The following is an 8,219-nucleotide window of genomic DNA, read 5'->3' as shown; positions in this document are numbered from 1 at the left end:
TTAGCTAGCGCAATTAAAAACTGGACAATTAGCAATTAGCTTAAATGATTAGCGACACACAGTCAATGCAATAAAAAGCCTTGTTATATAAATTAGCTTAAATTTTAAAATCCGCTACCTAGCTTAAGGACTTCAACGTTATAAGAAATATTACGCCAAATATCCTTCATGATACTCTAGTTAATTAGCTAATGAAACAAAGCCAGGAAAAAAATACGAGGACATATACTTTATTTAAAAACAACATTTGAATATCAAAGTTGTACAAAGGCTGGTTTTGTTTTTCCCAAAAACAACAGTTTAACTTTTCAACGAGTCCACTATACAGTCAGCAATGGCGTCCCAGTGTCCACGTAGTCGTAAAAAAAAAAAATCAAAAAAATCCAAGCGTTAAAGTCCAGTCAGAAAAAAGGTTTCATCTTGTCAAAATTTGGCTAACTGCCAAAAGACTTGCTGTCTTCACGTTAAACAACGCTCTCCGCTTCAGCAATATCCAGATGAATGGGGTCTTGATAGGATAAAAAAGAAGGAAAAGTTGTAAGCCCACAGTGCAACTGAAATGAGTAATGATTCACTGTCCAGCAATTAAAGAAGGCATGCTAAACGAGACTAAATTTAAGACAGGTTAATGAAACAGGTGGCTAGCTTTCAGTTGCGTTAGCTTGCACTGTGCAAGCGCATGTGATTCTCTGAAATGATATTTTGTAAGAGTACAAAATTGTTAACAAAAAAAGTAACAATGTTGCAATTCCCATAAATTTTCTCGAAAAGTCATTAACGTAATATAAACTACAGTTTAGCGCGAGTTTGTAATCCACGCACAATTAATTTTTGCAACAATTGTTGTTGCAAGTATTCTCCTGCGCTCAAACTTTGATGAATTTAACTCCAATAAGACATAGGCTATACAATATTTAAAATGTGTCACATGGAAATAGATTTCACTGAACAGTTGAGAATAGTAAGCATTGAGTTGTGTGAATAGTGAGAAACGCAACAAGCGACACTGATAGATTTTTGTTGGGCTCTGAAATCATACATTGTTTGGTGAATTTTGGGCTTATGCAAAATGAAGTCTGAGTTGAGTAAATGTTCCTACAATTTGAGAAAAAAAAAAAAAATTCATCAGCTGACCACCAGGGGTACGATGAGTCTGGAGTTAGCCTAGTTCACATCATGCCTTATGCGTAGAGCTTAATTACGCAGCAGCTGTGATGTTCAAGTCAGACCAAAACAAAGCAGGGGTGGCAAACAATGTGGTATGCAAAATAAAATACGTTGTCTGAATTGACAGAATGAATTCCAAAGTTGTCAAAGCAAAGAATTGACTGACCCATAGATGGACAACATAGCACCCTGTAACTGTTAACTCAACCCTTCAGACAATGGTTATTACTTGCATGCAAAAAAGAAAAAAAAAGCCCTCATAGTTCTAAAAAGCGTCAAAATAGAGCAGTAAAACAGAAATAATTCTGAAGTGGTATTGCTAGTGTTTTATCAGTTTTCAATATCTGCGAGTATTTGGCAAAAATGGGGAATATAGTAACTCCTAGAAAATCTTTACAGTGCCAACAGGTGGCAATACAGTCAATGTCCACATAAAGTTACAACAAATTAAATATGAAAGTCGTCACAATGAAAATTGTTTTATGAACTTTAGCATTTTGTTACATGGTCGTCTGCCGATTACTAGATCTTTTGCTAGCCATTACTACTTAAATATGAATGGCAGCAATGAATACAACAAAATGTGAAAGTAAGATCAACTTAGGTGGGAGCAACTAAGGCAACCAAGTTCTCTATTCAATGTATGAGCTCAGAAAGCAGGTGAACATCTACTGAGGTCAAATATGAACTTACAGAGCTGTCTTCTTTTTCTTCAAAACCTGACGGTCCTCACACCAGTCACAATGCGCCCACTGCAGAAAAAAAAAGAAACATACATTATTTTCACACATCAAACCAACACAAAAATAGAAAATGACTGAGTGTCCTGCTTTAACTGGTTTGAAGCATTTGGATCTTCTCATATTTATTGTTAGCGACAACATAACAAAGGCCAAAATCACCTTAAACTTTAATCTCTGTTTTTTTCAATTTTCTCAGAAAACGAAGGCCTAAATAACACGTGTCACAGTTCTGTATGCTTTTATGCTTGTTCATTGCTGAAAGTGGATCGTTTCATATTTTACTTCATTAAACCCTAAATGCTACTGTTTTCTCAAACACTCTTAACTAACTCGACCTACTGTAAGCCAACTGTAGGGATGCTCAACATGTCTTGTGGGAATTTACAATGTATGGGGGTCTAAATATAGCAAATAAATTTAACTGATATTACTTCATCAGTGGAATCAAACTAATTGTTACAACTAATGCTGTACATTGTTACTACAGTCGTTCCACCTGATCCTCAAGTTTTTGAAGGCTTTTGTAACAAACTGACTCTAAGGGGCCATTCACATGGAGCGTATAAAAACACATGGAAAATGCCAAAGCGCTTGGGAGGTTGCGTCCATGGTTGCGTCTTCCGTTACTAAGCAACCAAAACCGACTGTCACGTTTTAGGAGTGTGCTCCACTGTCACTTAACCAGGAATTAAGTTAAAACTGAGTTGAACAGATTTCAAGCACTATAAATCCCTCACTGCTCGATCTGTCTGTTGTCAGTTAAAGTCAGCACAGCAGAGGACTCAGACGCGAACTCCCTACGCTGTGCATAATAAAAGTAAAAAATGCGGTTAAAAAAAAAAAAAAAAGTAGTGGAAATATTATGTCCGGTCATCCGGATGGGGTAGGGGGTGGGGGGTACTGCTGTCACACTGCTACTACGGACGCTATGGAGTAGAGATCCAGGGCTGGATCGGGGGAGGACTGAGCTCCCGCTCGCCGAGAGAGAGCTGCTGAAAGCGGGAAAGTACTGAAGGCTGGGCTGCATTGTTGCTGTTGGAGAAGCAGGTCCATGGAGTTCACATGACACGTGCGCGGCATTGGAAAAAGTTTTTTTTTTCATCACTGTGCACCTCGGACGCGCATGAAAAAAAAAAAGTTTCGTCGCACTGCGTCGGCGTCACTTTGGATTTTGAGTGCACAAGGCGCGTGGCTACATAGAAAACAATGGAAACACGTGCGCAAAAGACGCTCCATGTGAATGCCCCATCACCTGTTGTGCATGGTCAGCTATCCACACTGCATTTCCAACTATGTGTGCAGAGGTAAGCAAACATATGTTGCTCTGTGCTGGGTTAACAGTACTTATGTTGTATGGTGCATATTATGTGCTCTTGGGAAACTCATCACATACACTCATCGTATGTCAGAGCTGTGAATTGGCTGTTTGCCTTTACACTCTTGGTAGATTTCAAGCCATTTGCTTTTTATTGTAAGGACTTCTGTCTCTAGACTGTGTCTTACACTTGAGAGGAGTTAAAGTGTTGGAAAGAAACATACTAAAAACTACTGTCCTGTGTTGCCATATGACATTTATTTGTTTAGACTATGCAAACAGAACCTATCTAATGATATTTAGACAAATTAACATTTTACCTTAATTAAATGTTTTGAATCAATTACATGGTCACATTATTGGATCTGAGTAGTGATTACAACAAGCAGATGTCATTGTTCCAGGGATGCCATCATGTTGTATCACTGATGTCAGAAAGTTGATGTTATTTTGCCAGCTAGGGTGTATTTTGCAAATGCCCTCACCCCCCAGGACTAATTAAATTCATCTGACTCCTAAACAGTCTGGTTAATCCAGATTTTGGTGCACAAGTATTCTTGGTGGCGTTCTTGTGACAAAGCATAAATCACAGCTGCCAGTACACATTTAATCCAAACTTTATCTGACGTCCATTTAGACAAATTTGGACAGTTTTTCCATGTGTCACCAACTGGAAACAGTGGCATAAGGAAACTATCAACTTTCACATTGAATTATTGTTGCAACAGATGGATACTGATAAAGGTCTTTTGACATTACCCTACGCAATGCCATCTACAGGCCACAATTTAGGGTGTGTTCCTAAAGTGTACTTGTATAGAGGCATATTAGCCCTCTAATCTCCATTTAGCAAAATTATAAAACTGAGTCAAAAAATATGCAACAACATTGTTTGCTCAGGTTGTCTACAAACGTGTGGAAGTTAAGCAGCATAAAATGTGCTTAATGTGACTTAAGCTTTACATGTTAAACATTATCTGCATCACCAGAGTTTTACTGCTTCACTGTATAATATACAAGTACAACTATAAATGCAAAATGGTATATTTTATATAAGCCTATTAGTATACTGGTATAACACTATTGACATCTTTACATCTCAACAATTAAAGAAGCATGATCAGACGAATCTTAAGGGACTGCAAACCCACCACATTCCCTTCTAGCCTAGCAGCCAATTTTTGTTACAAAACATCATTGTTTTAAATTGTCTGTGAAATGTGATGGTAGTCAGGCGTTTGTTACACTTTACACTGTTAGCTATCTAGTTTACCATGGCTAGATTGTTAGTTTAAAATAATTCATGTTAAGTTTCATGGTATAAAATATGAGGACTGTTTCTTAAAATGTTGAAATCGATTAACTCAAACTATACAAGTAATGTTAAGAGAGTACTGCAGTTTACAGTCTGCCACACGAGACATACTACGATTTTAGTCACGAATTAGCAGGATGCTATCTTGTAAAACTACTTGCATGTTACGTTGAAAGAGAATTAAAATCAATATGAGTCTAAGTTACATATGTATTTTAGAGGAAGGGATATTACCTGAAACAAATCTTAAAATTTAATTATTTACATATATATTTTATCTGCGTATTGTCACATCATACACTAGGGGGCAAAACTAACCCACTTTCAATCATAATTGACATAGCTTTTAGCCGAAAGAAATTGCTATGATGCACAAAAATGATGCTAGAAATTAGATTTAAAGATACTTCCAAGTCATGAAATTGATGTAGGACTAAGAGAAAAAGCACTGTTAACTAAACTTTTTATTGTTCGGTTTGTGTGGTCAGTAAAAACTGTTAATTTGATGCTCAATGCAAAGCTAACACAAGAACAATCTTCTGCAAATATTTAGCCTATCTTAAGAATGATACTTACAGATCTCCATTGCAGTGTGAATCACCGGAGTCCTTCTTTTGACGACTCCACAATGACTAAATGTCAACCCTTTAAAAAAGAAAAGTACAGGTTAGGTTGGAAATGTGACAACAGCACACCCTACTGGCTACATGTATGTGGCAGTACAGACAAAGACGTTAGAAAACCTGAAAAAAATGCGGAAAGCCTTGGCTGATTATGAAAAACATACCATTTAGCTCAAGTAAGAGGGCCCTCTTTCGTCTTGGACGCAATTTGTTAAACACCCAGGGAAATTTCTGCAAAATACAAAAAATGCGATTAAGATTATTTTTGTCATCGCAATTAACAAAATTGCACATTACGTTGGCTGACATAAAAACAAACATAAATGGGATATTTGTCTTAAAAGATATTTTAATGTCCATTTTCAATAATGATTCAGAGCTCATTAACATATTAGGAAAATTGATAAATGAATTGTTTTCACGTTAAGTCGTGAAATTGTTTCATTTTAGCGCATCTTGGTGGCTAAAAATGCAACTAAACTGCTTTCCAACAGTAACATCCTATTGAGAATAGCTTATAGAAGACATTTTGTTATGTGGAAAGTGGTACTAATCCTTTGGATTGAACAATATAGTTTAAGATGCAAATATCTTAATATTAGAAAAGACTTAACATCATCTGTTTTACTATGTGTAGTAGCTATTTGTCTTCATAGGTAGATAAATCAACCACGTTGTCCGTGAGACTGTGATATAAAGATGATTATGTTTCTTTATTTATTTTTAATGCAGTATTTTAAGCTTTCTCAAATTCATACTTGTAATGAAGATTTCTAACCTAAAATCTTTCATTACATGTCTTGCAGGTGTAATGTGGTATGGAAGAACAAAATAAATGTACATATTTAAATTACCTCTCCATTCAGTACCCCAAAGGGTTAAAAGCCAACACCCTATTTTGTATTTCGAAGTATATCTGAGCTTTTACAACATATAGAACCTTCCTATGACAAACTAATCAAGTATAGATAAGTGTATTGTCTATAGTGAGAGAATAGTTATCAATAATTATATTTTGAGCATTTTCACAACTTGTCACAATTTATTTAACTATTTATAAATAATAAGTTTTAAGCATCTAAACACTGACTCAAATCTAGTCTCATAAACTACATGTGTACAATCTGTGGTGAGATCAAGTGAAAAACAATTGATTTTTGAATATTTTTTTGATTTATAATTCGATGAAAAACCTCAAAAAACACATATACTGAAAATAAACAAAAATAGGCACGAGCTTGGTGTATTGATGTCAATCAGTCTCAACACATCATTAAAGAAAAACGAAACATTAACTTGTTTTTTTCGTCGAGTAAATTCAGACAAGGGCATTTGCCCCCTTTCAAGGACAAAGCAATTTTTAAATGCGTAGGTTGAAATAACTCCAAACAGGTCGAGAACAAATGTGCCTGTCCACATATGAACTAAGTGCACTAGAAACAGGGCTAGCAAAGATGTAAATTTCATCAACTAAAACAAAATTGTATGCAGTTTACACTATATAAACCGTGTTCTTGTTTCTTCGCTGACAACACACCATGGCCATTTTTACAACACTGCGTCTGATTGTCGTTCTTTCCACCATATTGCCAAACACCCCTGCCGGACTATTTTACACCTACTAACGCACGATTACTGTAAAGCTCTTACCCATGCTCCGAGCCGTGTCTATCCCCCGTCGTCTTCACCGGTCGCAGTCATATTTTCGGCCGATTTTCGACGTTTTGGTGTCTCTTTTGGCCGCTTCATCCCGCCCTTCCTCCTCTCTCTCCGTCCTCACCGCCTTGCTCCTCTGTTGTGTGTGTCCTCCTCTCCGCCTCTGCCTGAGCTGATATCCTTCAGCGGCTCTGCCCCCTTTCCTCTCAACGTAAGCCAAACTCCACTTCCTCTCTCCAGCCCATCGAGCTATAGCGTTAGCAGGCAGGCAAAAACACCGACACTCCTTTTGCTGGAAACATACTTCTGCCGCAGCTCGTGATAATATATTTGAAACCATTTGTTAGAAAACAAGTGGTGTGAACATAACATGTTTTATATCAGCTTTCTCTATTGTAAATCACGACAAAACCAGTTTGATCTGTGATGTCAAATAGCCTAGTTAGTTGTTAACAAGTAGCCTAACCTAACTGACCTATGTGTATACTATATATTTTTTCTTTTAATTAAAATAGATAATTATCAAAAAAAAATATAGGGGCATTGATAGGCCACAGTAAGTAGCCTATAGTTCTAGTTGCTGTAAATACGCACTAAGTGCTTGTACACTGAGACATTTCCTGTTCCTATTTCTAGCCTCTCCAACCATCAACTGTACAGAACCACTTCACTAAACACTCAGGTAGGCCTAACATAAGGTATAGATATCTCATTAGGCCTTATATGTCCTTAATTGGGACATTGGCAGATAGTAACCGCAGGGAGTCCAAAAATAATCAGTGACAGATGAATTCAGGCTTATAACATGGTTAAAACACCAGACTGTTTCCTAATATAAATGTGGGTTACCCGATTGCCACACTTAGCAAGAGTGAATGAGATCATGCACCACCCCACTTACAGTGTAAACCATGCCCATGAGGAATTTTGTTTGTTTGGGTTTTTAATGTTTTTGTACTGAAGTGAGAGTTCATTTTTACAGATATGACTTGTTATACTGCAGCTGGAAAACTAAGGCCTTGATTTTCTTTTTCTTTTTAAAAACACAACACAAAGACAATGATATATGTTTTGTAGGGGTTTGCCTTGTGTGTAGTGAATTGACCAAAACAGTCAAATGGATTGTAATATTTGTGTTCTTGAAAAGTTTCGACAAATAGAATCAGAAGTCTAATGGGGACAACCAAACTTGGCAAAATTTGACTGTTCAGTCAGTGAAGCCTTTGTTGGACAGTCTATGGAGAATGTGGTATGCACTCCACCCCCATCGCCAGCCAATGAGGTGTTGGATACCACAGCGCATGCTCTTTGCAGTGGAAGATTTCTTTAAAAAGATCCCCAGCCTAGCAACAAGAGAGAGCCCTGCAAGTGTATTACAAAACCAGACATTGCAAATGAAG

At 36.9% G+C, this 8,219-nt stretch overlaps 1 long non-coding RNA gene across 1 annotated transcript; it reads right to left on the bottom strand.

Moving 5' to 3' along the window:
- Positions 1-214: 214 nt before the first annotated feature.
- On the bottom strand, positions 215-7,004 carry LOC310987809. The gene is made up of 5 exons (XR_014595466.1): positions 6,814-7,004; positions 5,328-5,394; positions 5,117-5,185; positions 1,861-1,919; positions 215-508 (listed from the first exon to the last, which is right to left on the bottom strand). It is a non-coding gene; the product is annotated as an uncharacterized lncRNA (long non-coding RNA).
- Positions 7,005-8,219: the final 1,215 nt, after the last annotated feature.

Source organism: Trachurus trachurus, assembly GCF_905171665.1.
Source record: "Trachurus trachurus genome assembly, chromosome: 6".
In the NCBI taxonomy this organism is placed as follows: Eukaryota; Metazoa; Chordata; class Actinopteri; order Carangiformes; family Carangidae; genus Trachurus; species Trachurus trachurus.
The sequence above is the reverse complement of the archived record's forward strand: the minus strand, read 5'-3'. Positions and strand labels throughout refer to the sequence as shown.